General features: G+C 42.2%; 1 protein-coding gene across 2 annotated transcripts in view; it reads left to right on the top strand.

Moving 5' to 3' along the window:
• The first annotated feature begins 284 nt into the window (after positions 1-284).
• The window catches only part of APBB2 (amyloid beta precursor protein binding family B member 2), a 304103-nt gene continuing 284757 nt past the window's right edge, over positions 285-19630 (top strand). Inside the window, exon 1 of one of the 2 annotated variants that reach the window (XM_075859373.1) lies at positions 285-402. The gene's annotated coding sequence lies outside the window, so the exon portion shown is untranslated. The remainder of the gene's footprint in view (positions 403-19630) is intronic. The other variant, XM_075859379.1, reaches the window with a different exon arrangement.

Raw genomic sequence — 19630 nt, 5'->3', positions numbered from 1 at the left:
CAAATGTGAAGCTTTCGGACCAACTTCGATTTGTGTAGAATTGAATCGCTCATCTCTAATTATTATGTAAGAAATGGTCTCTATGCAACAGGTCCAGTAAGATAAGATAAATGGTTAGTATTATGACATTCGCTCCATTTATAGCATGCGTGATATATGTCCAGTGTACAGCAGGGGGCGCCAACAACCTTTCCACACTGCAGGTTCTTTTCATTCCAAAGAAGAAATAGGGAAGGGGGAAGGAGGGGCTGGGAATTATTTCCTGAGTTGAGAGCTGTGAGCTGGAATTAGCTTCCGGCTGCTGAGGCTGGTGCTTCTTGTGTGGGGGAGAGTGAGAACAAGCTAGCAAGCAAGCAAGCAGCAGTGTGGATGGAGCAGTGACAGAAGCCTCACTCATACAAAGTAAGTGAACCCGGATGGTTCTGCACTAGGAATGCTGGAGAGGAGAGGCTGGGACCCTTGACTGCTCTGGAATACATTACATGTGTATGGATTGGTTGGGCTTGTCACAGAGATAAGGGCTCAGGTTGTGAAATGCAGTAGTGGGGGCATTGGGTATGCTGCACACTGCATTACTGATGTTCTGCTGCCTGGCTGGGAGATCACCCCATTATCTCTACCTTACCGGTGACTTGTCATTTACATTATACTATTTGTGTGCATTGTTACAGTGTTGTTGGAAAAATGCGTTGTTACTTTGTATATTTGTCTTGTGAACTTTTTACAGTATGTTAAGAATATGGCTGAACTATCACTACACTTATAAATAAGGTCCTTGTTATGTGTATACATACTGTATATAGATATAGTATTAGGTTATTGTTACATTTTTATAGGCGTGACATTTTGTGTCCAGTCTGTATCACAGTGGTCATATTCAATGACCTGCTTATCCATATGTATACAAACAATATATAGTGACTTAAACGGATCCGCATTCAGCAGCATGATCTACAGCCAGCTCCGCGGGTCTCTCCCGGACTGAATGCTGAAGGAAGGCTTTGGAAGTAGCTGAATCTTCAGATGGCAGGAATGTATGGCCTCAGGGCTGGGAGCATGAAAGGAGTGAACCGTTTCTTTAGCAGATCCTCCATGCTTTAAACACCCAGACCTGCATCTCTCTTCTGAACACCTTTCATGTAGAGATATGAAAGGCAAGATTAACCCTTGCATCGCAGGTTTTAGACTATCAGATCTTGTTTGATAATGAGGGTATGTACGATTCCTCCGTTTAATAAAGCTCATATAGAAATGTATGCTGCGAATGTCCTTGATGTTTGACATCTATAGATAGGTGATGTCATAATGGCATAAAATAAATCCTGATCGAAAAGGGAGGGTGGGGATAAAATACGCTCTATGGAGGCACCGTATTAACACATGACGGGGAATGTCTATATATATATATATATATATATATAATATGTGAGTGTGTGTGTGTGTGTATATACACTCTTCTATATAGGAGCATAGTCTACTTGCTTTCTGTCATCCATCATTCTACTACAGATGGTTCTTTTAGCTGATTTGTTATGTATGTTGATAGGGACGTGGATAAAAAAAGATGAGCCCATGTAACAGGTATGAGTATGAATAATGATATTGCCCACCGGGCTGCCTATGTTATGTTGTCAAATGCTGCATGGACAGAGTATGTAAGGCCTCTGGAAAGCCTGGCTCGGGGAAGCAGTGGAACCGCTATACTATGCTCATGTACTGATGACACTTTCGTCTGGTGGGCAGGCATTTCTGTCTCAGAGGGACTGTAGTGCAGAAGATACCGCAAAGTTCCCAGTGATTTTCTAGTTCCCTATTGAAAAAGGTTGTTACAATGATAAATCTCAATGATTGAACTGGATACTGCATTCTTACTGTTTAATTCAGCTCAATAAGGAGAATGAGAATGGACGTTCTGGTTAGGGATGCCTGAAAGGATTAAAACAACCCTTGACCAAATATCACATTGGGGGTCATTTACTAATTATTTTGGAGATAAACTACTATTAGTATCCATCATTTTGGTTGGCTGTCAGTAAGAGCCTTTTTCACATATATTCTTTACAAGCTGGCGATGGATGCAGTTGTTAGCAAAATGTGTTGTTACTTTGTATATTTGTCTTGTGAACTTTTTACAGTATGTTAAGAATATGGCTGAACCATCACTACACTTATAAGTAATGTCCTTGTTATGTGTATACATACTGTATATAGGTATATTATTAGGTTATTGTTACATTTTTATCTCCCGGACTGAATGCTGAAGGAAGGCTTTGGAAGCAGCTGAATCTTCAGATGGCAGGAATATATGGCCTCAGGGCTGGGAGCATGAAAGGAGTGCACCGTTTCTTTAGCAGATCCTCCATGCTTTACACATCCAGACCTGCATCTCTCTTCTGAACACCTTTCATGTAGAGATATGACCTGACCTGTCACTAGGTCATATAAGTTGAACAGGTTAATAGACCTGAATAGCGCCTGTCTCCCTGATTCCAGTGGTGTGTTTTTTTCCCGGACCCCCTCGTTGCAGAGATATGGCCCACTGTTGTGTTGGCTTCCTATATGCTAATTTTCTGTAGTTATCCAACAGGGTGGAGCTAGCTTTCGTTCCTCTGATGCTGACCAATCAGCGCAAGGCAGAGGGAGGGTAGTTCAATCCCTGTTGGTTAATTACAACAAATTAGCATGCTTGGAGCCAACACAACAGTAGGCCATATCTCTGGAATAACTATCAAAAAAGGGGGGGAAGGGGAAGAGAAACTTCTGGTATAGACATGGCACTAGGCTCAAATATAACTATAGAAGTAACACATTTTATTAAATATAATAAAAGGCAGCAGATCAATCCTGCATTTTCAGAAAAACACACATGACAAACACACATATACATCACAAGCCCGGCCGGGAGATAAATAGCATGGTTCACAATATTGAAGAGCAATTGAACCTAAAGATCATATGGTAAGTCAAAGATTGCACAATGCACATAAACCTCACATTAATGAAATATAATGGAGATTATACATATGTAGGAACTGTACAAGATTAGTACCATATAGATCCAATACCGCCGCTAAATAAGGGCTAGATACCTAACAATATAATGTCATAGATTGGTCAGTGAAGTAGCGACCATGAGCCATAGATTTAGTGGTCGTAGACAAGAAGTAATTCCTACAAATAGATAGAAGTATAGATCTGAGAAGCTTGGCTACCCATAAGTATGGACTTCAAAGTATTAATATTGACAAACCGTACAACCATATGGTCGGTGCAAGGGATACTTATCGTATGGCATCACATGACGACCAACGAGAGATTCCTTTAGTAAATATCTCTGGAATGGGGGGGTTCCAGGAAAAAAACAAACAGCTCTGAAATCAGCGAGATAGGGCTATTCAGGTCAGTTAACCTGTTCAACGTATATAACCTAGTGATATGTCCTCTTTAAGTGGAACAAAAGAGCCTCTCAGGTTCTCTTTGTTATACTATGATGTGTGTTGGAAAGGTGAAACCAAATCGTCATTTTTCCCACGATTTGAATGTGTGATAATAAATTTTCTCCATGTGGTGAAGAAACATCCAGTCCCCTTTTCTTTGTCTTTCTGAATCAAGTCGATCTATTCCCATTGGTGTTTTTAAGTTGGACAATGGCTTCTAAAACAGTCGTTATACCTGAATCTATCCACTTATTCAGTAAACAGCGTTTTGCCACAAGTAAGATAATACGAACATTGGTGGGAATTCCCATCACTCTAGTGGATGACTTCTCTGGGGGTCTCACCTGATACAACAACATGGATTGTGGGGATAATAGGAGCGATAACAACCAGTATGTATCACGAAAGCTAATTATTTGTTGCCAGAACTCCTGGGTAGCTGGAAAGGCTTCGATTCCGTGCCATAGGTTCATTAAGGGGATCTGACATTTGAGACCAGCTGTTTACTCTGCGGATGTTTTGGGGAGGCCGAAATATTAAAACAAGAAATTGATCTATGCATTAGTTTCAAGTGTGTTTCACACCAGCAATCATTAATACTCATACTATGTATGTTTTCCCATCCAGGCAATATAGTTTTTTGCTATATCTGAATCTTGAGTCAAACCTCCCACGTTTAAAGCATTTTTTTGGAGAGGTCTTTATGTCACGATTACTAAAAGTGTTGTATGAAGAAGGCATGGTGGCTTTCTACATTCTAGGGCTAGTAATGTCACGAAAATCGGTAGTCCCCGACTCTTTGTTCAAGGATAGCAATCGTCCCTTGAGAGTTTTGCATCCTTTTTTTTTAAAGTTATTTTTGTTTTCATGCGACCAGTCTAGGATCTGGCCAAAAATACATCTCCAGGTTTCTCCTGAATATTTCCATTGTGGGAGAGTGTCTGATGTTTTGGGGTAGCAAATACTAGAGTATACAGGTTGTGGACGGCCTTGTATGTCATTGTTAATATGTCAATATTTAGACCTGAATTTGCCGGGCAATGGGTAGCCAATGACGGGATTGGCAGTGGGGGGAGACAGAGGGGAAACAAGGGGAGAGGTGGATTAACCAGGCAGCAGATTTGGGGGTGGATTGCATGGATGAAAGAGTGTTAGATAGAAGTCTACAGTGGATGATGTTGCAGTAGTCTAGGTGGGAGATGTTGACTGCAGAGTATTGAGACGAGGCGATAACTGAACAAAGAGGACAGGTCTTATTAAGGATCGTTATGATTGTTGCATGTTTAAATGAAGGGAAGATGCTAGGGGTCAGTGATAGGTTGAAGAGATGGGTTAGGGTTGGGATGAACACGGTTATAAGGCTTCGGCTGAAGTGGGATAGAATTGGGTGAAGTGCACAAGTGGTGAGGTGTGACTTGGAGAGTAGGGTAGAAGGCTTTTCATCAGTAATGGTGGAGAAGACCGTTATGTGGAACAGTTGTGGAGAGGGGTCTGTAGGTTAAAGCTTTCTCTAAGGTTGTCGATCTTGTGTTTTAAAATATATTGTAAAGTCCTCAGCTGAGATGAGATGAGATGTGGGAGGGGGCACCGGGGAATGAAGTAGGCGGTTAAAAGTGTTGAATAATTGTTTGGGGTTGTGGGATAGATAAGATATACATAGAAATAGTTATATTTAGCAGAAGTGAGTTTAGATTTGAAGTTGAGAAGTGCATCTTTGTATGTTGTATGTAAGTCTTCCTTGGAGTGGGTTATCTTCCATAGTCGCTCTGTAACCCTGGCAGCTTGCCTCCGTTTTAAAAAAACAACCAAATCTTCAAAAGCTACATTATTTGCTTTCTATTAATTAAAGGGGTTTTTTGGTCCACAGTATAAGTCATCTGTATATGATCAGTGGGGTCCGATACCATGACCCAACACCTATCAGCTGTTTCAACTGCCTCCGTCACCGGGAGTTATACAGTGTTCGGAGCCGGAAGCAGATGGCTCCGTACACTGTATAGCGGCCCGTGCTGGGTTACTGCAGCTTTGCTCCTATTAATTTGAAAGGGGGCAGTTCTGCAGCACGGCCGCCATACATTGGTCGGAGCCATCTGGTTCCAAACATTGTATAAATCCCGGTGACAGAGGCAGCCAGAACAGCTGATCGGTGCGGGGCCCGGGTGTCTGACACCCACCGATCATATCATTTCAAAAAAGTAAAGTCTCTTTATACATTGTTATAAGCCAGCCACGTGGCATTCAGTGCCTTACTGGGATATGTGAGACTACACAAGAACGAGTTTCCATACATGCTGGTTGTTATGTACAATAGCATGGAAGAAGAAGCCATATTCATGGATAAAGTAGTGTGTCATCAGTTCCATAAGGAGTTCAGGTTCTGCCACAAGTTTGGTAAAAAAAAATGTATGTCCAAATCCCTCTTTATGGGCAAATAATGAGATCTCAAATCTGCACCTCCTTGATACTGCACATTGTCACTAGGGTTAAGGTGCCCATACACAGTAGACAACTCTTTTTTATTTTGAGGGGATGTTCAATGATCTTTTACATACGGGGGCTGCCCAATTCTCCTCTGAAGGCAGATTTGGAGAAATGAAGGATCGGGCATGTTGGATTATATCGCAGGAACTAGGTAGCAGGGTCAGCCCCCACTGCATGACAACGTTAACACATAGCATCACATCTCACCATATAGTATCCTGTGAAAATCAATGGAATCGATGGACTCAGAACTCATCAGCGATAATATAAGAAATATTGAATATTAGAGATGGTTTTTTTTGGGGGAGGGGGTTTCTTTGCTGTAAGGTAGTGGAATAGGTATGTGGGGGGTCTTTTGTTATACATAATATGCATGAATATATTATAGTATCTTTACGTATACTGTTATTAACAAAAAAATTGATAGCATCACATATCACCATAGTATTACTGGCACTAAGGATGTTAAAGTATCATTGTCACTTGTACAGTACATTGTAATTTCATTGAAAATGTTACTCCAAATATTCCATTCACCATGAGGGAGCAGGACGTCATACACTGGTATCTTCCAGATGTCTGGTAGATGCTTTTGTTGAAAACACTGTACCTGTTCAACACTATCCAGCATTCAATAATATACCGTAGATGCTATAGATGTATCCCAGGAATGTAAACCAACACTTACCACCTCCCCCAGCAGACACCGTGTGTGACATCCGCTATCACCAACCCCTGTTTAACAGAATGTATATTAGGAAATGTGAGCAATACTGTACAAGGCTATTTTAGTGATATATTAAAAGTCCCTGCAAGCTCTTTAAGATCTGCAAATCGTCTTGTCAGAGCTGTGGATCAGTGAAAAGTCAGTATGTGATTGCAGTAACTTGCACAGAAATGCTTGATTTACATTGCAGATTTACTAGATGTTGGATGTAAATAGTGTTGGGTGGCACTCTGGCATTGATGTCACAGGAAACCGGACTGAAATACTGTGCCCTTGAGCGTCCTTGCCAAACTAGACGCCCCTTCGTGCTCAGTTTAGGAATCTTTTGGTTGCCGGTTGCTGGTAGTGGTTTAGAGGCGGCGCGGGGTCTTAAGACCAAGAGGAAAACGCTCCAACTGTATTACTGGACAATGTAGTTTCCCTTCAGGGATTATTGGACCTTTAAAAGGGTATGAGATCTTTATATCCTGCCGAGTCTAGACTCCAGTCCATTTATGCAAAGCTCCTGATTTCTTTTAGCATTTAATAACACAGAAACACATCTTTATTTCATAAAAGAAAAACTTTTTCCACCTGCAAATACACCTTACCGAGTTGTCATCATGTTTGAAATGTTTCAATGCACTATTCATTTTGTTTCTTAATTATTAAAGGGGTCTTCCCTTTAAAGAAGACTGGTCAGCTCTTTTTACATGTCTAAAAAATATTTGCATTCCCTGTTAAAATAACAGTTCTGGATCAACTTTTCATAAACCTCTTTGTTGTGCCGATGCTCTATTATTCCTCCTGGAAAATTATAAACCAATTGATAACTGTGTTATCATTCCTCTTGTAAATGGAGCATGTCCCCACACAGTCAAATCCGTGCTGGCAATGTCAGACTGCATAGGGACATGATCCACTGACAAGTTCCATGATCCAAGTGCATCAGAGCAAGAGCCGCTGCTTGTCGCTCTCTTTTCATATAGGGGTCTCGAGTGGCATATTGAATGGGAAACAACCCCTTTTAACCCTTTTTTGGTAAGCTCGATAACCCATATGGCTACCATAACAGCTCCTACAGGGGTTGTCAGATAGTCAGCTAAGACTTTAAGGAGTTTTCCCATAATAATAAATATTTATCCAGATAAATGGGGGTCTGACCGCTACCTTCGTCAGCCTCATAGAATGTAAGTGGAGCAGTAGCCAAGTATGCGCAGCATTGCTCCATTCATATGGGTGCACAGGGACGTCCATGTGAGCCCTTTCTCCGGATCAGTGGGGGTGCAAGCGGTCGGACCCCCACCACTCAGATGTTTATCACCTATCCTTTGGATAAGTTATAAATATTACTTATGGGAAACCACCTTTAAAATATTTTTGCCTAATTATGCAGTAATAAGGACAAGAGGAAGTATATTACTGCTGGGTTACAGCCTCTATGGGAGCTATAGTGGTGGCCATATTAGTTGTCACCCAGCTGTTATAGGAAAATATATAACTGAATATAAATTGATTAGAATATGGAGTTTATACAAGAAGATGTCTGGAAAATATATTTTTGCTGGCAATTTTTGTATTTGAAGCAAAAAATCTTGCACAGGGTGTGACCTAGATTCTTGTACAGCGTGGCAACGTTAGCGGCTCTTTCCTTTTTGGATTCCATAGTTAATTCAACAGGAAATTATTGCAAGTTTTACTGAAAGCAGACTAATGGCACACATCCACAAAGACACACCATGGTGGACACGTGTAATAATATAAACTTCCCATATAATAAGCGTTACTTTATTGAGGGATTTTTTGGATTTCCCTTTTTCCAGAACCCCTATTCCATAATATCACAGTAACATATTACTTATATGTAAAGCTATTTAATGAAGCATTACCTCACTGCCTCATGGCAGGATTGGAAAACTGTGAAGTCACGAGACAGTCCCTGAAATGTAGCAGGCAGCAAAGTCGTCTTGTCAAGAGGAAGGAAAGCTCTGAGATCTGTGAAAAGCCACTAGGTGCTAGCAGGAAATTTTTCGATTCCTTAGCTATCCAAGCCTTTATTTCATCGGAAAGAAGACAATTAATTGTGTTGTAGGAAATAGTCCATATAGTCCACGTGGAATCGCTGTTGCTGTATCTATAAAATATATTTATAATTCAAAAATTATGCAAAAATTTATGCAAGCCCGACATTTAATTTTGCTTTTGAAAGTTTTCTATTTTCCAATGTAATATATGCAAAAGTGATAGTGAAATGTTCATGCCCATGTTCTGCCTATGAATAAGGATGGTCATGTATGCATACAATCACATTGTGTCCCCTCTGCAGGCAACCAGGTCTCGCCTGCTTCACCCCCTACTCTTCTTCCCGTCTTCAGAAATGTTTGATGTGCGAGGGCAGCTTTGAAGTGTCCATGTATTATATTATTTTTTCTTCTAGGATGCTTAACCTATATACGAAAGGTTAGATATTACATAAATGCAGTGTATTGGGGGATGGGCACAGTTGCTCTGGTAAAAGTAAACCTGGTATCATTCTTATGACATTAAATGGCTGACTTGTGTTTAGGAAAGGGAGAGGCCCAAATAGATGCTGTATTATGTGGCACATCATAAAATATATTTGTAGACATCATAATGGACTTTTTGTTTCATCATTTTTGCTAATACGAATAATGTTTTTCCATGGCAATAAAAGTACATTCTATGGACAACAGCACTTTTTTTTTTCTCCCAATAAACTAATCTATTTATTCTATATGTGATCCCAAACTCTCTACATAATGACATATAGCATGGGATGGTGGCCAGGTTGCAATTTAAGGTTTATACATGATTGTTTGTGGGGTCTTGCTTAATAGTATCATGCACAAGCTTAAAGGGGTTTTCCAGTCCCTAAAAATTGATTGCCTATCCTCAGGATGGGTCATCAAATAGCTGATCGCTCGGGGTCCGACTCCCGGGACCCCGCCTATCAACTGTTTTGAAGGGAATGCAGCGCTAGTACAACATCAATGGGAGAAGGCTGAAATACTGTGAATCGCCACTACATTATCCCTTGGCCTATATTGAAACGGCAGTGCCGAGCAACAACAAGGAGCAATTTTTAATTTCCTTCCTATTGTAAATCTATGATCCGGTACCTCACTGAAGGCACCCGTGGATCTCCAGTCCATTGACAGCAGCAACTACTATGGATGTGTTCATTAATCCAAACAAGCTCATTGTAGTTGTGCTTATTATTAGAACAACCCTAAAAGGTTAGTAGTTTTTCATTCCCTACTATACACTTGGAGGACCAAAACAATATTGCCCTAGGGATCGTCCACATTTTCCTTCTTTTCGCTATATGTTTGGATATTAGGGAATAGGATATGCAGCAACTTCTTATAATACAGTAGGTCTATTATCAGAATTGAGTGGAGTGATTCGGTAATAGAGCAAAACAGCGACAGGTCTCCCTTTTTGGCCTTCAAAGTCATCGACAGAATGCAGGCTGTATCTGTATCTGCACTCTGCCTATAGGGTATGCCACAGGGAATTTGACTTGGACCTCCAGGATGTACACAGGCACACGAGCTCCATACCAGAGAAGCGTAGGCACTCTGGTTGCCTCATTATGGTGTTCCATACCATGCTGTATTTCAGAGATATTCTACTCTAGATGCATTTCTTCCTCCATGCCTCCATAATACAACATCTATATGTATGTATGTATGAATTAGAAAAAAAAAATGGGGGCCTATAGAAGTACAATGAGTCCTCATACAATTCTTTGGGTGCTCTATTATGACAACTGGAATGCGGCCATATCCCTGAGGTGTAAATCTGTGGCTTCCCTGCTCTATACTTAAGTGATTCTTAGGAACTGTAGTTCCCTAATACTCAAGCATTGATTCACAAATGTTGAGCACCTCAAGATTGCAGAATATCAAATGCAAAATAACAAAGACTATTGTTTAAGGCCTCAAGCACACATCCGTTGATATTTGTACAGTCGTAAATCACGGATCCATGTGCGGTCTGTTGTTTTAACGGACCAAATGAATAGAAAGGCTCAGACTGATCCGCGAAAAATGGATAGGAGTAGGACCTGTTCTATTTTTCGCGGAACGAACGCACGGAACCATTAAAATAACGGCACTGTGCATGGCCCCATAGAAATGAATGGGTCAGGGTGCGATCCATTAAAAAAAACGGATAGCACACTGAAGCATGCTTGAGGCCTTACACCTCATGCACACGACCGTTGTGCCACTTGGGCCGTTTTTGACTGCGTTTGAGTGGCACCCGATAGTCTTCACGGACCCATTCACTTTAGCGGGTGAATCGGGTCCGTGAAAAATAGTCTTCGATCAGAGGAAAGATAGGACATGTTCTATCTTTCCTCGGATCAATGACGGGACTCGGCTGGCGCACACGGTTGTGTGCATGAGGCGTTAGGCCTAAAGCACACCTCAGTGATTTTCTTCAGTGTGCTATCCGTTTTTGTTTTTTTTAATGGATAGCACACTGACCCATTAATTTCTATGGGACCATGCACATTTACGTTATTTTTGCGGATCCGTGTTTCCCTTTGGCAGATGATAGAACGTGTCCTACTCCTGTCCATTTCATCTCCATTTCATCTCCAAGGTTTCATCATGCCCACTGTAGCCTATGGGTCAGACAAAATAACGTACGGCACACGGAAGGCATCCGTGTGTGGTCCGTTATTTGCGGAACCGTTGCCATGCAACTGCAGGACGAGCAAAATTTCCAGGTGTTCCATGTGACATGTTCAGCTCAATTTTACTTCCTTTTTTTTTTGCGGACCGTGTAAAACGGACGCCATACAGAAGCATAACGGACGCAAAATACAGAGCAACAGAACGGATGCGGAGTGAAGAACGAAATCATATGGATGTCAAAACGGGCACATTGATCCGTTTTTTATGGGCGTGAAAACGGTGAAGGATGTGTGCAGCTCAATGGAAGTTGTAGATACTAAATTCCTTTAATCTAGGTTATTTTTCTTCATCAAGCCTACTTTGTAAATGAAAATCAATATTTTTTTATTCTTCTAAAACATCTCCTTAGCTGGACAATAGTTATAATTTGGCAGCACATTAGTAATTGGTATAAAAATGATGTGCCCTGAACACAACTCTGAATTGTAATAGATTATTATTATTATGATTTTTTATGACCTTTTATTCAGATTTTGTATGAACATGTAGGCTGGTTACCAGAGTCTTTATTCTCCCAGGGTTTCCCTAAACATAAATCATTTCTGTCCATTGTCCTTTGAGCTTTTGTAATGTTTGATGTATTTCCATTGTGTTCTCCCCTTCATACTTATAATTTGTGGTATGTAACATTATATGATCTTATTTATTCTCAGCTATATTGTATTCAGCTTTGATCAGTAATGTCAAAAAGCCAGCAGCAAAGGTTAGGAAGGCCAGGCTGGCAAAATGAGTCTGAACGGGAACCTTGGAGGGACCTACACAAGTTCATCAATCTTGGTGTCAGAGCAGCTCCACCTTTCACACACCAGTGCATGTTGGCATTGACATCATTGATCCAGATGTCCATTTTAATTTCAGCTCAGAATTTGTTGTCACTGCATGATGGAGACAGAAATTTGTAAAAGTCATATATAGTGTCACAAAATAAAGAAGTCATTATTAGTCAGTGGGTTTGTCCGTGAACATTTGTCTCTGTCGTATGATGGATCCGGCCCAGTGCCAAGGCCTCCTTTATAATCTGAAGCCATGACACCAGTATGAACAGAGCATGACAAGTATAATAAAGACAGTATGCTGCCACGTGGGTTCTGTTCACACTGGCGTCTTGGCTTACATTTTTCCAGGGTCCATGACAGATATGACGGGTCCGTTATGATCTGTTTTCTTTCCACCACTTCCTTGTAATTGGTCCATCAGGTTTTAATTTTTTGTTTGTTTTACTGGATATTATAGTGCAGCATGCTAGCCCAAGCTGTCTGTCAAAGTACTATGTAAACCTGACAGAAAATAAATATCACAAGCCTTGTGGACATTACATTGTATAGCTATACCAATTAAAGAGGACCTGTCGGCTCTCCTGTGTGGTGTAGTATGGAGGTGTCAGCTCTCCTGTGTGGTGTAGTATAGAGGAGCTGTCAGCTCTCCTGTGTGGTGTAGTATAGAGGAGCTGTCAGCTTTCCTGTGTGGTGCAGTATAGAGGAGCTGTCAGCTCTCCTGTGTGGTGCAGTATAGAGGAGCTGTCAGCTCTCCTGTGTGGTGTAGTATAGAGGATCTGTCAGCTCTCCTGTGTGGTGTAGTAAAGAGGACCTGTCTGCTCTCCTGTGTGGTGCAGTATAGAGGAGCTGTCAGCTCTCCTGTGTGGTGTAGTATAGAGGAGCTGTCAGCTCTCCTGTGTGGTGCAGTATAGAGGAGCTGTCCGTTCTCCTGTGTGGTGTAGTATAGAGGATCTGTCAGCTCTCCTGTGTGGTGTAGTATAGAGGAGCGGTCAACTCTCCTGTGTGGTGTAGTATAGAGGATCTGTCAGTTCTCCTGTGTGGTGTAGTATAGAGGAGCTGTCAGTTCTCCTGTGTGGTGTAGTATAGAGGATCTGTCAGCTCTCCTGTGTGGTGTAGTATAGAGGATCTGTCCGCTCTCCTGTGTGGTGTAGTATAGAGGAGCAATCAGCTCTCCTGTGTGGTGTAGTATAGAGGAGCTGTCAGCTCTCCTGTGTGGTGTAGTATAGAGGAGCGGTCAGCTCTCCTGTGTGGTGTAGTATAGAGGACCTGTCAGTTCTCCTGTGTGGTGTAGTATAGAGGATCCATCAGCTCTCCTGTGTGGTGTAGTATAGAGGATCTGTAAGCTCTCCTGTGTGGTGCAGTATAGAGGATCTGTCAGCTTTCCTGTGTGGTGTAGTATAGAGGATCCGTCCGCTCTCCTGTGTGGTGCAGTATAGAGGAGCGGTCAGCTCTCCTGTGTAGTGTAGAGGATCTGTCAGCTTTCCTGTGTGGTGTAGTGTAGAGGATCTGTCAGCTTTCCTGTGTGGTGTAGTATAGAGGATCTGTCAGCTCTCCTGTGTGGTGTAGTATAGAGGAGCTGTCAGCTCTCCTGTGTGGTGTAGTATAGAGGAGCTGTCAGCTCTCCTGTGTGGTGTAGTATAGAGGGGCTGTCAGCTCTCCTGTGTGGTGTAGTATAGAGGAGCGGTCCGCTCTCCTGTGTGGTGTAGTATAGAGGAGCTGTCCGCTCTCCTGTGTGGTTTAGTATAGAGGAGAGGTCCGCTCTCCTGTGTGGTGTAGTATAGAGGAGCTGTCGGCTCTCCTGTGTGGTGCAGTATAGAGGAACGGTCGGCTCTCCTGTGTGGTGCAGTATAGAGGAGCTGTTGGCTCTCCTGTGTGGTGCAGTATAGAGGAGCTGTCAGCTCTCCTGTGTGGTGTAGTATAGAGGAGCTGTCGGCTCTCCTGTGTGGTGCAGTATAGAGGAGCTGTCTGCTCTCCTGTGTGGTGTAGTATAGAGGAGCTGTCAGTTCCCATGTGTGGTGTAGTATAGAGGATCTGTCGGCTCTCCTGTGTGGTGTAGTATAGAGGAACTGTCCGTTCTCCTGTGTGGTGTAGTATAGAGGAGCTGTCGGCTCTCCTGTGTGGTGTAGTATAGAGGATCTGTCGGCTCTCCTGTGTGGTGTAATATAGAGGATCTGTCGGCTCTCCTGTGTGGTGTAATATAGAGGATCTGTCGGCTCTCCTGTGTGGTGTAGTATAGAGGAGCTCTCCGTTCTCCTGTGTGGTGTAGTATAGAGGATCTGTCAGCTCTCATGTGTGGTGTAGTATAGAGGAGCTGTTAGCTCTCCTGTGTGGTGTAGTATGGCAAAGATGTCAGCTCTCCTGTGTGGTGCAGTATAGAGGAGCTGTCAGCTCTCCTGTGTGGTGTAGTATAGAGGATCTGTCAGCTCTCCTGTGTGGTGCAGTATAGAGGGGCTGTCAGCTCTCCTGTGTGGTGTAGTATAGAGGAGCGGTCAGCTCTCCTGTGTGGTGTAGTATAGAGGAGCGGTCAGCTCTCCTGTGTGGTGTAGTATAGAGGATCTGTCGGCTCTCCTGTGTGGTGTAGTATAGAAGAGCTCTCCGTTCTCCTGTGTGGTGTAGTATAGAGGATCTGTCAGCTCTCATGTGTGGTGTAGTATAGAGGAGCTGTTAGCTCTCCTGTGTGGTGTAGTATGGCAAAGATGTCAGCTCTCCTGTGTGGTGCAGTATAGAGGAGCTGTCAGCTCTCCTGTGTGGTGTAGTATAGAGGAGCTGTCAGCTCTCCTGTGTGGTGTAGTATAGAGGAGCTGTCCGTTCTCCTGTGTGGTGTAGTATAGAGGATCTGTCAGCTCTCCTGTGTGGTGTAGTATAGAGGAGCTGTCAGTTCTCCTGTGTGGTGTAGTATAGAGGAGCGGTCAGTTCTCCTGTGTGGTGTAGTATAGAGGATCTGTCAGCTCTCCTGTGTGGTGTAGTATAGAGGACCTGTCAGCTCCCCTGTGTGGTGTAGCAAAGAGGAGCTGTCAGCTCACACCCATTACTTTAAAGGCAGCCGAACTTGAGCTATCTAATGTGTATAATGTAGCATAATTTCACTGTGAAAGATTGATCAGATGTCCGAAAAAAAACAGTTTTTAAAATAGGTTTTTTTTTTCTGAAAAATATATATTACAGTTTTGTGGTGGGGAAGTAACGCTGCGTAGTCCTCTTAAACAGTATTACACGTGATTGGCTCAGTAGGAAAATGACGGTAAAATGTTGGTCGCTATTCAGTATGTAGTATGTTTTCAGTAACGTTCTGTTTTGAAGAGCCTCAGAATAAACATGTCATTTGCCTGCATACCGTTTACCTCTAAATGAGTCAAATGTGACAGTTGTGTAAAACATTGCAGCATTTGGCCCGCTGTGAGTGCACCATGCAGCATTCTCCTAAAAAATCCACAGCAGGCAGGGCTCAATGTAAATAACTTGAGGACTGTAAATCCTGTGTGGTCCTTTACATTTCTTTTGTCTGTGTGCTGTCATTGTAAACGCAGCATGTCTTGTATTTTTACTGCACAGTCATATTAGCAATGTTGGGAGATCATCATCTTTCTTTAGAAAATGGTTTGCCATTAGTGAAACACCAGCAACAAATAGCAAATCAGACATGTGACCGTTGCAAAATCAGTCCTTGTATGGTAAGTTTAAGGGTATGTTCACACGGTCTATTTTCAGCCGTTTTTCGGGCCATAAACAGACGAAAAACGGCTGAAAAATCGGAAGCAGAACGCCTCCAAACATCTGCCCATTGATTTCAATGGGAAAACGGTGTTCTGTTCCGATGGAGCGTTTTTCGCGGCGTTTTTTACGCAGGTCACTTCTTGGGACGTTTTTGGAGCTGTTTTTCATTGACTCCAGCGAAAAAAGCTCCAAAACGGCCGAAAAACGCTCCGAAAATCGCGAGTGGCTTAAAAAACGTCTGAAAATCAGGAGCTGTTTTCCCTTGAAAACAGCTCCGTATTTTGAGACGTTTTTGAGTTTGTGTGTGAACATACCCTAAAGAGACTGTCTGGTCTTGAAAACCCATTTTAACTACTCTTTAAGGACATGCTGAATGGGAGTCCCTCATTTGGGACCTTTGTCAATTACACAGAGTGGAGATCATCTTCAAAGAACATCTATCTCCCTGGAAGACCCGGCATGTCTATTCTTTAAACGAACAGCCTATTTATTTTAATGGGCATCATGAAATACTTAATTTCCCCTGTGTTCGCACTGCAGGGAAAGTAAACACTTGCTGCAAGGGTCCCCACATAATACAGGGAATCACTAGGGGTCCCAACAGTGAGACACATGTGATCAGCTTATTTTCAGTGGACTTTTCTATTAAAAAGGCATCGGCCATTTAAGCCTATTTATAAACATCCCTGAAATTTGCTATATTCGAGCTCTAGCCCAATAACCTGCGTTTAATAAACTCCTGTATCCACCAGTCTGATAATGAGAGATGAGGCTAATCCTAAAATGCATCAAAAGCAAAGTTGACGCTTGTTTTTTGGGAGGCCCTTACTTTTATACAGTGGAACCAAACTGATTTGACAACTGATGCATAAAAGTCACATCCATTGCCTAATATGTGTTGGATTAAAGGGGTTAAAAGGGGATGGGTAATAAGTGTTTGATCGCTGGAGGTCCCACCGCTATACTCGGCTATATCCGGTAGTCCCATAGAGAATGAGGGGAGCGGCAGCATGAATGCATGACGTGCCACTCTGTTCATACAGGGGACTCAGGACCCCGTTCTCTTGCGTGGTGGGACCCCAGCAGTCAAACACTGATCACCTATCCTAGGTAATAAGTTGTGGTAGGATAGCCCCTTTAACTTTAATTAAAAGAAAAAAAATCTAACATATCTAGTAAGAAAAAAAAGCTCCTTTGTGGAGTGACTGATATCAATAAAGAAATAGTCTGTAAATATAGCATTATGTATATGTCAGGGTTAAAGTACCCGTGGCTCATTAAGTGTATGTCCAGATTCGGGCAAAGAAAACCTGTGAAATAGGTCAAGGTCATTTTCATTATTTTGCGGGGCTAAAGTGGAGGAACATAACAAATGTAAATTATGGAAACAAAGAAGTTTAATGTATCGCGTGAACAAGTCATTTGTAAAGCTCCGTATGGCAAACACACAAAGGAGGTTTTCTTAGCAGGATTTTCCATATCCTGGTTTTGTTCTTGACGCCTTCTACGAAATTATGTCACACTAACTTATTTCAACTAAAAGCAACTATTATGGACACTTATTGCGAGCATGCCTTCTCTGGGTTGTTTGATAATTTGCTATTGAATTGCAGAAAGCATAAAAGCATTCCATAAATTCTCATGGATCTTACACACAAAGGGCCATGAATAGAATGTAGTGCAGAAAACCGGATGCTGCAAGTCACAGCCAATCAGATGCTGGCGTACACGTTATCACATTATATCCTATGTAGCCTTCACGAACGACATGTAGCTTTTAGAATCCTTGTAGTATCTGTTTAATAGGAAAATTTTATTTATGAAGAGTTCAAAAATGTCATAGTGACCCAACAGATTCATTTCGGCGAGTCAAAGTGAAACCTGCATTTTTATTATAGGAAATTGCATATAAAGATATTCCAAGATGTACGGTAGATATTTTATTGGAATATCTCCCTTTTATAAGTGGCAGTAATCTAATTCTAAATTAGAAGAACTAAAAATTCCCTCAGAATTCAAGGTTACTGTAATGATAGGGGTGGGGAAACGGACAAGTGAGCCCTAATCTACACGCCACTCTGTCCCTGCCTACTTGCAACGACCCGCCCTAGGCGACGGGGTACAACTGGGCGGCGGTCCCTACGCTCAGTAAGTGCACGAGACAAACATACTAGGGAATATAAAGCAAAGGGAAAGGGGCAGTTGCCCACGGCAACACCGTGAGCAACAGAGTGGTGAACGAGCCAAGTCAAACCAGGAGAGCACGAGGTACCAAACGCAGAGCAGAAGAGTAGTCAGAATACCAGGGTCAGTATGGAGCAGGATCAAATAATCAGGAGCTGTAGCTGGGCCAGGAAACCACACGAGAAGAATCACAAACAAGGAGGAACAGGAAAGGCAGGTATAAATAGACAGAGGGCGGGAGCTAGCTGAGTCTGGCCAGGCTGCGATAGGCTCTCCCACTCCTAAGCCTGCCATCCTGAGTGGTGGAAGATGGAGTCAGTCTCAGAGAGATAGACTCAGGTGAAGACTGATTACCTATGGAAGTTAACCCCGAAGCTGTGCCTGGCAGATCCTTTACAGTTACATTGTATTTTTTGTAAAATTTGAGATATCTCAGAAAAAAAAATATTCACCCAAGATAAAATCGCAAGTGTTTTCTAACATAATTCCCAACTATTCAACATTTTAAGGATATTCATTTTCCCCCCTCTTTCTTTGACTGTAGCGTACACTGTATTTGATATTGATGTGAGACAAACCGTGTATAACTTCCCAATGACAACATCACAGTATTCATAGTAAAGTTTATTACTACAGGTGGTGTTTACATGGAAGCTTTTTTGTTTTAGAAAGGGCAGTTGTAAAAGTTTTCCCCTATATGTGTAAAAAGTCCACATGCCTCTTACAGATGTTTGCTTTGGCTTAATTATTCTGTTTAACTTACTCTGTCTGTTCATGCAACTGAATACTGTGGTGAAAACCAGCCCAGAAGGTGTTGAGAGTTTCCCCAGCCTTACCGCTGCATTCCATACTTCTTCTGATGTGTACAGGCGGGCCTGCCTGGCGGCTTCCTGCTTTCTTTCTGATTAGTCAAGACAAGCCTCAGTGTCACACCGGTGTTCTTACCTCTTATTTGTATCATGATTTATATTGATGTGGCTGCTGTCACATACCCTTCAATCCACTGTTCTTCTAGAATGCATTTTAAGCCCCGAGGTGCCCCCTTCACCGCTCTTTTTAGCTGACCGCTGTACCTAGAAAGCCGTTTTCAAGTAACATTCAAGGCAGAGTGGTAAAAGTGGTGTTTAACAAGCAATAGAAATCCATAACTCGGCACAGTAAGGTTTAGCTCACTTGTTCATATCTATTGAATATGGGAGTATAAGGTAAAATGAATGTAAAAACAAAGCTAGATAAAATACACAAATATAATAATCAAATTGCCGTCTAATGTGTGAGGATAGAACTTAGTTTCCCAAAAAAATTAGGGAGAATTCTGTAGGTGCTCATATACACAATCTTACTACGGCTCTGTACAATCCCTGATTGGAACTATAAGGGCACGGCCAGATGTGGCAGAATTGCTGTGGAATTCTCCAGCGGCCGTTTTTTACATTTGTTTAAAAAAATTTTTTAGGCAAGTTAGTTCAGACGTTGCGGAAAACTCAGCTGTGGACCATAGACTGCGGTGCGGAAATTTTCCCTCCGCAGCATGCACTGTCTGTTGCGGAGAAGAAGCGGAATTTCGCTGCGGATTTCAGCCTTTGCAATGCAAAAACTAAAATC

Source organism: Rhinoderma darwinii, chromosome 1 (assembly GCF_050947455.1).
Source record: "Rhinoderma darwinii isolate aRhiDar2 chromosome 1, aRhiDar2.hap1, whole genome shotgun sequence".
Classification (NCBI taxonomy): Eukaryota; Metazoa; Chordata; class Amphibia; order Anura; family Rhinodermatidae; genus Rhinoderma; species Rhinoderma darwinii.
Note: the sequence above shows the minus strand (reverse complement) of the source record. Positions and strands in the feature narration are given on the sequence as shown.